The sequence below is a fragment of the Pituophis catenifer genome, unplaced genomic scaffold (genome assembly GCF_029215685.1).
Source record: "Pituophis catenifer annectens isolate HBS135680 unplaced genomic scaffold, rPitCat1.0.hap2 SCAF_1, whole genome shotgun sequence".
Classification (NCBI taxonomy): domain Eukaryota; kingdom Metazoa; phylum Chordata; class Lepidosauria; order Squamata; family Colubridae; genus Pituophis; species Pituophis catenifer.
In genome coordinates this window covers 46,502,994-46,517,249 of record NW_027256881.1, presented here as the reverse complement: position 1 = coordinate 46,517,249, position 14,256 = coordinate 46,502,994, and positions in this window count along the sequence as shown.

The window sequence follows — 14,256 nt, the reverse complement described above, 5'->3', positions numbered from 1 at the left end:
GAAAAACCTGAGATGCTTTTTCTTCTGATGCTGCACATTTCTGAAGCTAAAACAATTTATATCAAAAATTAAACAACATTTTTAAAGTTACAATTACTTATTTTTATGATGCATGGCTTGAAGAACTGGAATGTCTAACAGTGAGATGACAACGATTGCAAGGCTTAAAAAATATTAAATTGATTTTATCAGATTTATGATTGAAACTGATTCATCAAAAGATTCTATTTCAAGTTTCTTAGATAATCCAAACAATGAAAATTGAAAGTTGGATATCAGATTTTCTCTGTTAGCAATGTAACAAAATGTGAGGGCTCGTTGACTGATTTGCTTTTGTGAGTGATTGGCATTCTTTTGGAATAATGTTTTAATGTATATAAATAGATTTAAGGGGTAAATTTATCGTTAAATATTATGCTGAATTACATTCTAAAAATGCAGAATTTGATTGTTCTGGAGGAACTCTAGATGTATTGGGTGTGGACAGTTTTTAAGAATTATTTTGGTAGTCCAATTTATGACCACAAGTGAGCCCAAAATTTCTCTTGCTAAGTGAGGCATTTGTTAATTTGCCCCATTTTACAACCTTTCTTGCTACAGTTGTTAAGCAAATCAATGTGGTTGCTAAGTTAGTAACACAGTTGTTAAGTGAATCTGGCTTCCTCATTAACTTTGCTTGTCTCAAGGTTACAAAATGTGACACTGCAACCATCATAAATATGAGTCAGTTGCCAAGCATCTAAATTTTGATGATGGGGATGATCGCAAGTAAGAAAAATGGTCATAAATCTCTTTTTTCAGCGCCGTTCTAAATTTCAATGGTCAGTAAATGAACTGTTGTAAATTGTAATTGGAAAAATATTATTCTGGCTTTTAAGGATTGAATTCAACTTACATGTTTATCCACTTATGAAAAGTTAATCTTTTTACTAATCTAATCTTAATCCTATTAAAATTAATCTAATTTACTAATCATAAAATGATGTCATAAATTTTTGCGCAGATTTCATGATATTTTATAATAGCTTTTCTAAAATCCTTTTGATCAGGGGCAATAACAGAACAAGCACAATGCTGCCTTTGAACTCTTACAGATATTGCCTGGGCCCAGATTGAAATCTGCCCTCTCTTAATATCACAGTTGCCCTCTTGAATTTGTTTCCTAACCCACCCCCTCCACCACCATTACTACTACTACCATCACCACCACCATAGATACACCTGCAAGATTTCTGAAATGGGCTGAGCTACAATTGGCAGGAAGTCATACATTGTTCTAAGGCACAAACAAGAAATACCATATTATGCTTTTAGTGGAAAGTGTGAACCAGGTCACAGTTTTTCTGTAGTATATGATTGAATATGACAAAACATGCTTCATGGAAGATCATGTCCTTTGTTTATATCTAGCACAGAATTGTCTACTTGGACTAGCAAAGTATTTCAGCACTATGACTATCCTTAACCAGGTTCATTGGCACCAAAATGACAACCATGATGTCGTTATGTAAAGGAGCCTAGCATCTGGTTTAACAGTGATTTGCTTCATTTCAATCACAGTCTCATGATGCATTTATCAGTAGTTCCATGCTTGCTCCCCCAATCTCTACCCCTCCTCCAAAGATACCCATGCTGTTCCCGAGTCTTGGGACAGAACTAAATACTTTCAGCATGCAACTTAAGCTTCTGGCTTCATGTGATGCATGACCCAGTTATTAACTTAAAAAGAGTCCCACAATGTTTCCGGCTTTGTGGACTGGTCGGGGGGGAGGGGGAGACGGATAGTTCCGTGCAAGTGGCCAGCAAGTACACAATCCGCTCCATTTGCATGAGCTGCATGCATGCACGCCTGCCGCTCACTTAGTGCATGTGCTCGCCCTCTGCTCACATACAGTAAGTGAGGATGTGCATCACCAGCCATTTCTGTGGCCCAGTTCCATGGCAAACCTTCAAGGCCCACAGATTGGGGACCCTGACATAAAAGTCATTGTGGGGTCCTTGTGTTTATTTGTAAATTTCAAATTCAGGTAAAATCTCAGTTTAACAAATCATTTGTTGGGAAGGGTGTCTGTTAATCCTGAAACTCCATTAAATCCTAAAATCCACCCACCACACAAATTTGCGCGCGCACACACACTTCTTTCTTTCCTTTCTGGGAGGTCAGCTACCGCAAAAATACTCCCCTTTTCTTTGAGGAAACCAGGCACTCACAAAGTCAGCTTCCTAAACCTTGAGGATTGCTCTTCTTTCTTTACCTGCTCTAGCTGTCAGTCAGGATGTGCTAGGTACCAGGATGGGAGAAAAGGATCACCATTGCTATCACTAACCCAGCCTATTTCCTGCAACCCACCTACCTACCTTGTTGGCTCAATCAACTTTCCTTCTCCCTTTCCCCAACCTTAAATTCAAATATGAAGTACGCATGCATCGCTTTTTGGGGGTGAATGGACAGGTCTATTATTTCAGGATGCCATCTAAATGTAAATGTTTTCATTATATCTGAAGGCCATTACTCTGAGATCCACTGAGGCAAGAATTTACCGTAACTTGATCTAGATCACCTACAGTAGCTGCCTTGAAGGCATCAGACAGATAGAAAGTTGCATTGTCCTTCCTTTTTTAAAAAAAAAAAAATCAAATTCTAACACAAAACATTACAGACTTTGTTTCCAATACAGATGCTGTGATACACATTGGCCTTATTTCAGAAATGTTGATGTGGCACTAGTAACTACAATATCCAAACACTCTCCACTGCTGCTGGGTTCCTGGAAAGTTACAGTATTCCTCAGTAACTGGAACCCAGCCAGCAGAAGTGAATGAGAGGCAGGAATTTCCTGTTTCATCTTGCCTGAGACCCACCCACAGCACCTTCATCTTACTGGAGCAAAGATAACAATAAATTCTAAATGAAATGCGTAGTAAATGGTTGTGCTGTGTATTTTATGACCATAAGCTTCCCTTTTGTGTCTGATCGACATAATTAAGTTTGTGCTTCTAAAACAGAAAAAAAAATCATGAGCAAACCAAAAAAGAGTGGATAAAGTATAATATAATTTTGGATTTGGGAGAATGAGACCCATGAAAAGTTTATTATTTATTATTTATTTATTTATTATTTATTAATCAAATTTCTATACCGCCCTACTCCCGAAGGACTCAGGGCGGTGAACAGCCAAGATAAAATACAGATAATACAAATATTAAAAAATCCCTTAAAATTATTAAATATTTCGGCCGAAACACAGATTAAAACACCCAATTTGTAAAATCACGAATTAAAAAATTTAAAAATTTAAAAGATGGGAGTTAGGCCAGGCCAGCTTGCTGAAATAGAAAAGTTTTGAGAGCACGGCGAAACGTGCGCAGGTCCGGGATCTTCCGTATCTCTGGGGGGAACTCGTTCCAGATGGTAGGTGCCCCCACAGAGAAGGCTCTCCCCCTGGGGGCCGCCAGTCGACACTGTTTGGCCGACGGCACCCTGAGGAGCCCCTCTCTATGGGAGCGTACTGGTCGGTGAGAGGCTATTGGTAGCAGAAGGCGGTAGATACCCCGGTCCGATGCCATGGAGCGCTCTAAAGGTGGTAACCAAAACCTTGAAGTTGGTGTCCACTTCAGCACTATGTCTTGTAGAATATTAGGGTCATCTTTCCATTATCTCTCTCATGACAATCAGATCGCTATAGACCAGGACTATCATATATGGTCAGCAAAAATACAAATGTCCACTAGATGGCAGCATATAGCACAGATGACTAACTTTTTACTGCTAGCATTTGGGATTGTTGCAACCTTCTCTGGTAACCTAGCCTTGACTTTTAACATTTTAAAATTGAATGTATAAGATTAATATCCTGCCTTTCCACTATTCCACAACTAGAACAGTAATCTGCCCTTCCACTAGCAATCAAGCCAATTTACATAATATTTTAAAAAAGAAACCGAGATGACATGGTAAACTGCTAGAATCATTGAAAGAACTATTCCAGCAAGGTAAGCAAGAAAGTTTCAATTTCCCAACACTGCTTCATATCTATTTTATTCTACCAAAGATGCTATCTTTCCATCAATCACACCTAAGTATAAATGCATACATTTGATTGCCACAATACTCAAAAACAGTATTTCAGAACTAAAAAGCTGCTAAAGGGACAGCTAAAATGATCAGGACATCGGGAGCAATTTCCATGCAAATACCCATTATAATAATAATTCATTTTTTTTAAAAAAAAAAAAAAGCAAGCAAAACCAGGAAGACAATGGAGGTTTATAATACTGGGCTTGATATGATTTAGACTTAGACTTAGAATAACTTTATTTTCACTTTAAATGTACAATAATCGGCATACATTAAAATGAAATTTTGTTGCATACAGCTCTCAAAGGGTCACCATCTCCAAAACATGGACAAAATGGGCAGGGTAAACATTTTTCTTTTCCTCACTTATAGAAGATCTCTACATTAACAATTTAAAACATCACCCAGACATCACTGAGTTGATCTATCACTGATGTAGACATATTTAGGCTGTCAATTTTTATGGCACTACTATATGAACTGATAGACTTTTGGCCTGTCCAGCAAGGCTTTCTTTCCTTTCCTTTCCTTTCCTTTTCTTTCCTTTTCTTTCATTTCTTCTCTCATTCTGAACTATCTCAGAAAACCGCAGTAAGGATAAAATGGGGTTCTTCTGTGTTGCCCTGGACTTGGAAGAAAATCAAGATCAGTAAGTACTTGATTGATAAATAGCTTGTTTCAAGATATTAGAACCTTAACTTGCATTCTGAAAAAGACTACCATGTAAGACTACCATGTACTGCCTGCTCCAAATTGTATTTTTCCTAATTGCTCTGGTCTGAGCCAAGTCTTTCCTCATCACCACCCTCTCTTCATTTAAGTGAGAAAGGTCAGTTTGATTTTTCCAAAACGGATACAAATCTTTAATTTTAGATACTACCTTTCCAAGGACTGTGCCAACAATGTGACAGAGGGAGAAAGAGGGTCTGCTTGCATTGCAACTGATGCTGCTCTGAAATGGTAGGGAAGGTCACCAAGCCAGTCCTGGAATTATGGCCACGAGACAGTCCAGAAATTCCATGCACTGTGCCAAAAAAACCCTAAACCAAAACAGACAAAAGGCTCACGTGGACCCCTGCACTGTAGTGGGTGGAGCTATTGAAAGGGTCATTTGCTACTCTGGCAAGCTTATCTCACATGGACAGCACAGAACCTGCCAAGTGTTAAAGTTGATTTGTGTTTTGAAAACTCCAAAGAAAGTTTGCTAATGTTCAATCTCTTTCTCTTTTACACAGATCCCCTACACACAGAGACACACACACAAGCATAAACAATTAAGTATAGAGATTAAATGCCATAAGAACTTTGCATAGTAGGAGCTAAATAATTAGGTGAATCCTTTCCCGTTATTTCCCAATGTCAATGAGCTAAATTATGTTCAGTAGAGGCATTGATTCATCTAGTCCAATGTCTCCTGCAGAATATTTTTTTGCCCTTTCTCCCACAAATCCTTGTAACATCAGTTGCATATTACTACCTCAGATAAATTAACACTTAATTCCCACAGCACTGTCTCATCTTCTCATCTATAGAGATTCTCAGGTCATGGTTGTCCCAAAGGTGTTTTTTCAAGTGGATCAACTAGACTTTCTGGTTTTTCTTTGAAAACATTTCGCTTCTCATGGATGAGAGCTTTTCATCCAAGAAGCTCTGAAGAAGCTTCTTGGATGAGAAGCGAAGCATCTTCAAAGAAAAACCAGAAAATCCAGTTGCCTCTTAGAAAAGTACCTTTGGAACATCTTTTCTCATCTTTCCTACTATCTTATTTTTAATCAGATATGGGCCAAACTATTTAATATTTTTAAATTGTTTTTAAATTTTATATTTGTGTGTTTTATGTTGGCTGTACACCGCCCTGAGTCCCTTTGGGAGAAGGGCGGTATATAAATTAAATACATAAATAAATAAATAAATAAATCTTCTCTTATTGATTTCTTATGATTTATCAATTGTTTTTTGTAACTTATGATTAATGATTGTCACTATAATTATGACCTATTACTTACTGTTTATATGCACACTGTGAGCTTATGCACCAGAGACAAATTCCTTGTGTGTATGATCACACTTGGCCAGTAAAGAAATACCTATTCTATTCTATTCTATTCTATTCTATTCTATTCTATTCTATTCTATTCTATTCATACCATGCATAAATAAATACATAAAACCATTGTCCAAGGATTTATTTGGAGATTAGTTTATGCCAACTAATCTCCATATGCTCTCTGAACAGTTAAGTTTCATGTATTTTGTATATCATAGACAGGAGATGCACCTCAAAAATTTGTGCTCGTTGCTTTTTTTCTTTTATAAAGTTTAAATCCAATTTTCTTACTTTCTCACTCCAAACTTTGAAAGCCATTAACCAGAGATCCTAATCCAACTTTCCTAACTTTATGCTCTGCAAAAATGTTGGCACTACTACAGCTCTTAGTGTGGTTGATTCAGTGGTGGGATTCAGCCAGTTCACACCACTTTGGGAGAACCGGTTGTTAATTTTCTGAGCAGTTTGGTGAACTGATTGTAGGAAGAAATCATTAGGGCAGAGAACTGGTTGTTAAATTATTTGAATCCCACCCCTGGGTTGATTGTGGATTCCGCACTATATTAAAATGGGAGGAACTGATTGATATGGCAGACAAGAATACTATTTTAACATAAAAGAACAGATTCAGAAAATCTTTAATATCATTCAACTAAAACTAAGCCAGGTGCCCTCTTGTGATTGCATTTATAATGACATTATCCACTCAGTAATCTGATGTTGTGGGGCAATTTAACAAGGCAGCCCCTGTTCTACTTCTGAATATATATTTTTTTTGGTGGGGATTAATGATGGTAGAATAAATATATGTCTGAAAAAAGTGCACTGATTTTTTAATCTACTGTATTTATTGATTCCGCACTACTGAATATAATCTGGAGTAGCAGTAATATAATCTTCAAGAATAAAGAGTAAAAATGTTTTTATTCTGTGAACTAATATCCAACACTTGGTAGTAATAGAGTAAGATCTCCCTCTCCGTCTCAAAAATCTGTTAAATAAATTCATTTTCTCTTTGCTAGCTTCCTGCAAATAACCTTAAAAGTGTCCCTCAGTAGTCCTTGCTATGTTATTGTTCAGAGCAGCTCTTTAAGCAGCCAAGACTTGAACAAAGCAAAGGAAAAGTACCCCCCCTCTTCCATCAGAAAGCCCCTAAAGCTATGGCATTTCTGATTTGTGCCATAAAACCCCGTCCCCAATTTTCATAAGTACCTTCTTTGGATCCAGCTGGGTCATAGAAATTTAAATGCCACTGTTTCAAGGGAAAAGTGTATGTCATCCAACAAAAGATTTATCTCTGTTACTACAGTCTCATCCCTCTCTGAATATATGAACAAGCTGCTTTTAAGTCTGTATCATCATCATCATTATTATCATCATCATCTTGTTGCTGCTGCTGCTACTACTGCTATTGTTCTTCAATGGATTTTTCTCGTTCCTAAAGCAAGTTGGTAGAAGCCACACACACACACACACACACATATATATATATATGCCCCCTAAGGAAAGAATTCTATTCCTGACTTTTAAAACATCTGTATTTTTCTTTCAAGGAGTTCCATCCCTTAAGGCGCCCGAAAACTGTAATTGCACAATAAGAGAAGGTTGCAAAAGAAACATCAGGATGAAACATCCAGAAGAGCAAATACAGGTAAAGCATTCGACAACAATCACCTGAGCTTGTAACTTGCATCTTTAATACATGTATTCCCTCCACCTCCTTCCTTTCTTTGTTCCCTCAGTCAGGGACCACAGTCTCAAAGAATCAGTGTGCCTAACAGCAAAATAAGCCACATGACAGGCTCAAAAGCAGCCAGCACAACTGTCTGTGATGCCTGCCAATGAACCAGATGCCGCCACATATTGGCATCTGGGATCTGGAATATCCAGCCTGTTCTCCCTGGTTTGGCTGGGTATTCTGATCCAGATTGCTGAAGGAGACAAAAGACAAAAGAAAGAAAACAGAAAGGGTGAGAAGGAGAAATCACCTAAAGATTTCTTGGGACTGACTTATATGTTTAGTTTAGTTTAGTTAAGTTTTATTAAATTTTTATACCGCCTTTCTTCCGGGGAACTCAGGGTGGTGTACAGCCAAGATAAAACTCCTGTTGTGCTCCTATTTCTTCTTTGCTCATCTATAACATCTAACAGTATTCATGAAAAACAAACAGAGGGCCAAATTGGCAACTCTTCAGAAATCAGAAGCATTCGTTTACCACAGTCGATCTTCATAAACTACTACATGTCTTCAAAGTTGAGGCCATGTTTATTCTCTTCTAGTACTGATCTGTCAAAAGGAGAGGACCAGGCATCAGGGTCTGTTATGTGAACTTCGGGATAAAATCCTAAACATACAGTGAAGGATGTAAACACTGTGGAGTTTGGTGAATATATAGCACATCTAAATAAATATAATTGCCTGTTTCAAGGAAAAAGTATTCCTTTCTAATGGCTATCACATTCGTACTTCCTGGCAATGGATAACAATTCTCTTAGCATTGGCTTCTAAAGTAAAATTGATTATGTGGCTTTTCTCTGATATTTTTAACAAGGCCAGATATGGTGACCTCAGCCCAGTGTTTGTTGAATGTCAACCATTTTGCATGATAGAGGAGTGAAATTAGCGCTCCTCCAGTCCCTAATATGTCTAAAATAGGAGAATATAAATGCTCCAGGCAGAGTCTTATATAACCATCAATGCAGCTTTTAAAAAAAAATAACACAAACCTTATTTATTTATCCAAGTTTTTTTTTTTTTTTAATGAACCCAGATGACCGTAGGCCAATTACCTTTTAGCCTCAATTCCCTCGCCAGGTCATTTTGAGGATAAAATAGAAAAGGGGATAATTATTGTCTTCACAAATTAAAATGGGCCTCTGCTGATTAAAAATCTGAAATGAATAACTCAGTTCTTCAGTTTAGCCCATGGAGGGCCACTTTTTTAAAGCATTCAGAAATCTCATTGGTCTCTTGTTTTACTATTTCAGAGATTGCATGGAATATAAAATGATTTCCTCTGAGCAGTCAGAAGTTCTAGGGGTGAAGTATTTCCCTGTATTTGGCCAATAATGGAAACATTTGCATTTATAGATAGGTTAAGCATAAGTCAATTGTCCCCCATCTGACTCTTAGAGAAGTGGCCAAACACTTATGGTCCTAGAGAACCAATTTCTGCATAGGTTCCTGCCCCAATACTTTAAACCTCAAGCGTTCTGATATTTCCATGTACAGAAGTAGGAAAATGAAAAATTCATCTATCTTAGCATCTTCCTTCTAAGTGATGTTTTAGTGGGGAGGAAGTGTTTGTGGCTTACATGAGCATCAACCCAATTATTGTGGCTTGTTCAACTATCATGGTTAAGCTAACCATGGTAATACAGTATAAAATCCAATCCGTTAGTATTATGGCTGCATTCTGGGCTGGAATAAAAGGAGAACTGATCCAGTGTCACATCTTATAAAGAGAACCCGTGGCAATCAAAACTCAGAATAATAGGCAAATAAATCTCAATCTTCTTTTCTTATCATTGACTGTAATTTGGGGGCTCTGCAGAAAGTTTCATGATGATGTCTTTTCCTCCCAAGAGAGACAGCAATATTTGTTGCAGATCATATTTGAAGACATAATATGATCAGGAATGTACTGGTAAGAAGTATAAAGTGATGGATAAAATAATTCGCAAGTGCAATATAAATGAGAAACAGAAATAGCTGATGTTCAGAAGGGCAGCCTTTTGCCCTTACTCTGTGAAACCTTGCTGGACAAAATGATGAGCTAAACAGTTTCCTGCATATTAGCGCCTATAATTCAATTAATTTGCCTTTCCATCATATTTGGGGAAGAAAATTGCTCAGAATTTTGCATAGTGCCAAGGCAAGACTATTCAGAAATACGCCGCTTATTAACCCCCAGTCAAATTAGAAAGAGGTTTTGCATTGCCGGTTTTTTGAAAGAGCCTCTGACCATCACGACATCTGTTGTTTTCTTGGCCGGCCCTCCCCTAATTCAGTTTTCAGCTTCCCTAGCCAGATCATTTGCCAGCTGGCCAATGTGGTTTATTTCCCCCAGAAGGGCTTTTCCCAGATCAGCCAAACCCAGGATCTAGGGTTTACAGCTGCAAAAGAATCAGGGTGATTGTCCCTCCTCTGCATCTTTCAATTGATGCCCAGTATAAGGCTATATCATCTCACAAGCAGAAACACTTTAATTCTCACTGGGCATTATGCTTGCCAAGAAGACAGAGGTACAGCTGTCATTGGAGAATTTTTGCCTGTGGTCCCCAACAGCTGGAGCATTGCCTTAAGTGTCACCCGGTAGCAGAACCTGGTCCTCTAAAACAAGTTTCTGTCTCCTCCGCTTTGCATCAGCACTTGCTTGTCCAGCAGCAAGGACACAGGGGCACAATTCGTCTTGCACTGCACAAAATAATGCAACGCTTCTCGACCTCACTTTAACCTCCTGCCTTTCAGAGAAGCGTCTCTGGTTATATTTGTCTTGTATCAAAACTTATTCCTGTTTTGTGAGTTCTCACCCACAGCTACCCTGATAGCTGTGGTTGCAGGTGCTTATCTTTTTACCAAAATGTTTGTCAGAGAGCTGGCTTTGGCCTCTTTCCCAATTCCAGCACTCCTGGGTATGTTGGGGTACAAAAGGAAAGGCTCCCTCAAAATGAGTTCAGCTACTAGTGGCCATATGGATGGTTTGTTCAGAACAATGGTGCAGAAATGGTTTGTCATTGCCTTTCTCTGAAATGTATTTTTGAATTCTCGGTCTAGCTTATATTTCTTACAGTCTTAGGAGTTCCTACTGGTCTCCCATTCAAATGCTAACCAGAAATTAGCTAAGGTTAACTAGGGACTGTCCATGCAGGGCTAACTGTAATTCCCAAGCAGTGTGGCCATTGCCTGGCATGGGCATTTAAAAGATGAACTATGGGGAAAGATACCATTCTGTTTTTCTCTGCAAATGTACACATACTCAGGACTGAGGCTTGGCTAAGCTTAGTTACATTTGCTTTAGTGCATCCAGTTGAGCCTATGTACCAAGTTGATATAAAGTGTCATCAAGAAAGATTTCACTCTTTTGAACTTCTCCTACGGTTTCCATCTGTTGCCAAGCAGGAGAGAAGGTGGTCATCTTGGGCATTTGTAGGAAGTGGAAGAAAAGCTGCTTTTCTGGGAAGCAGAGTTGTTTTTTTTTTTACAAATCCCCCTCCCCCCCCATCGTATGTGAAAGGATTTAGGGTGTTAAATATTAGTGTACTTCAGATTCTGAGACTGATAGGTTGTATTGGATTTTTGTTGCTTCCTTTCTCCTCTTGGAAATGTACATACTTCAGAATTGTGAGAAAATGAGCCTAAAATGTTTCTCACTTAGATTACAAGCATTTCCTGATTAAATATTCTCCACCACCTCCATCTAAACAGCAGGATTCAACTGATATTTGAACTTCTTCTCACAAGGCATTGAGGGCTTTGAAAGCAAATAAGTGCTCATTTTATTACTTAAATCACTATCATAAATCTTATCAAAGAGGAAGTTGCTGTTTCTTCAGCTTCCCCTTCAGTGTCCTTGAGAAAACAAATGACACGATAATTACAAGAAATTGCAATTGGTAATACTTCCCATGCCTTTGGCTCTTGTTTAGTCTACAACACTTTTTTGCACATGAATTTGATGGTCAGGTCCACTTTGTTACAGTAGTTGCCCTCCAGATTTTCTTTGCCAGGGACTCTTAAATGCTTTATCGTGTGTTTGGAGAGTTATTTGCAAATATGCCTTGCCTAGTTCTAATTCCATTGATTGCAGAGGATCCTGGAGCACACATGGCCCTTCTTGGGGAAATCACATAGTCAAATGAGGGCCTCTAGCAGAGTTTTCCAGCCTGATCCAAGGGTTGGGACTCCAGAGGCTCAGTTGTGAGCACAGACTCACAAGATTTTACCTTTCTATAATTGAAGATATTGTTTTCTTAGTATAAAATCAGCCACAGATTACATTTGATTTAGATTCAAAGTGGAGTCTTGGGAAGGAAGGAGCTGCCTCACTTTAGAATTGCCAGGTGAGAGATATCTGTAGATTATCTACAGATTGCTATTATGCTCTATTTGTATCATATGCTAGATCGAAATTCCCACTTTAATCGGGGTGTGAAGGGATTTTAATCCAGCATATGATACAAATAGATTAGAATCCCCTTCCAGCAAATAATTAACTATACCTACAATTATATGACTGGTTGGTGGGCTTCCTTCTTTCCTTCTTTCTTTCAACAGCGGGAGGGAATAAATATTATTTGCTGACATCAAAAACAACAGCCCTTAATCGATTAAGTTATTTTTCTACCTGATTGGAGTATTCACTAGGTTAAATCTTCACTTCTAGTAGGATTACTCTATAGAGCAGGGTCTCCAACCTTGGCCACTTTAAGCCTGGCGGACTTCAACTCCCAGAATTCCCCAGCCAGAGATTGCTGTTATAGAGATTGCAAAACGGTGCACACTGGATAGCAGTAACAACAGATAGAAAACATCTTTGCTGCCATGTACGGGTTGTCTGGATTTTTGTAGCCCAGATATTTTCTTCAGACTTCCCAACAAATCTTCCATTGCCACCAGCCCTTCTCCCTTTGCACCCTACCTTCTTGGGAGAGGAAATTATAAAGAAGATGTAAGTTGGGAGTGCATAACATTCAGTGCTAGCATTCAAGGATCCTATCCAGGCCCTTTTTTGTAATATACTGCACCCTTCTGTCTTCTTCACACCAGGCATTTTTCATTCCCTCCTTCCAAATGCAGATTCTTACTCAGTCTTGTCTTTTTCTTGATTGCGTCCTTAGGTTTTCCTTCCAAAAGATTTTGAGTAGTTATGCAAGAAAGCAAACCATCTAGAGGCATTGACTGAGCTGGATGGCTTTAGAAATTGAATGAATGTATGAATGAATGAATGAATGAATGAATGAATGAATGAATGAATGAATGAGATAGATGGATAGATGATAGATAGATAGATAGATAGATAGATAGATAGATAGATAGATAGATAGATAGATAGGTAAATAGGTAAACAGATAAATAACTTTAGGTTAGGGATAGGGGCATCTCTCAATTGAGTCCTGAAACTCAAACATATGCATTTTTTTAGATCATTGAAATTTCATTTTGACTAATATGAGTGATCTTACTCAGTTATTATTACTCAGTGGATTTTGCTTAGCTCTTACCCAAAAGCATTGGGAAAGATTCCTCTACTATAGGGGCAGTGGTGGGTTCCTCCCGGTTCGGCCCGGTTCCACCGAACCGGTAGTGGTGACAATATGACGTCACTGAACCAGTTCTGCCGCCCCCCGCCTCCCCCCACCCATCCCCCACATTATTACCTTTTATTTGGCCCCACCCCCAATCTATTGCTGCCTCCTGAGTCCCAGCTGATGGCTAGAGGGAAAAAACCTGTTTAAACTCTTGCTGAGGGGCTTCAAAGGGCCACCCTACAGCTGATCAGTGGTAAAAGAAAACAAATGAGTAGACTGGTGCCTGCAAAAATAAATGGGTAGACCAGTGTCTGCAAAAATACATGAGTAGATCAGTGCCTGCAAAAATAAATGGGTAGACCGGTACAGCTCTGCAAGCAGTTAAAAGCCTGGTAGACCAGTACCTCTGCTAAATCCTAAAGAATTGTCACATGACCATCAAGCCACGCCCATAAAATAAGCCACACCCACAGAACCGGTAGTAAAAAAATTTAGAACCCACCCCTGTATAGGGGGTTCTGTGAACCTATGGCTCTCTCCCTGTTGTGCATGATTTCTGCTTTATATTCACTTGTGAAAATAAATGCACTATTAACATTGTCCTTTTGATAAATATATGGGAGATAAATTGGATCATCACAACATTCATACTTCAGTAAAATACATATGAAAATTAGATTATTTTTTTTTCATAGTGAAAGAAAGGAATGATGCAGTGTCATTTTGAATGGAGGAGTACAATCTGTTTCTGTGCATTTCCAGTCCAGTTTTTCACACAGATAGAAGGCTTCAATATAGCCATTCTACAAAAGAATGAGACTACCCCTGTTCCACTGCCAACACCAAAGTGGAAAAGTCATGGAAGAATTCTTGCTTCCTT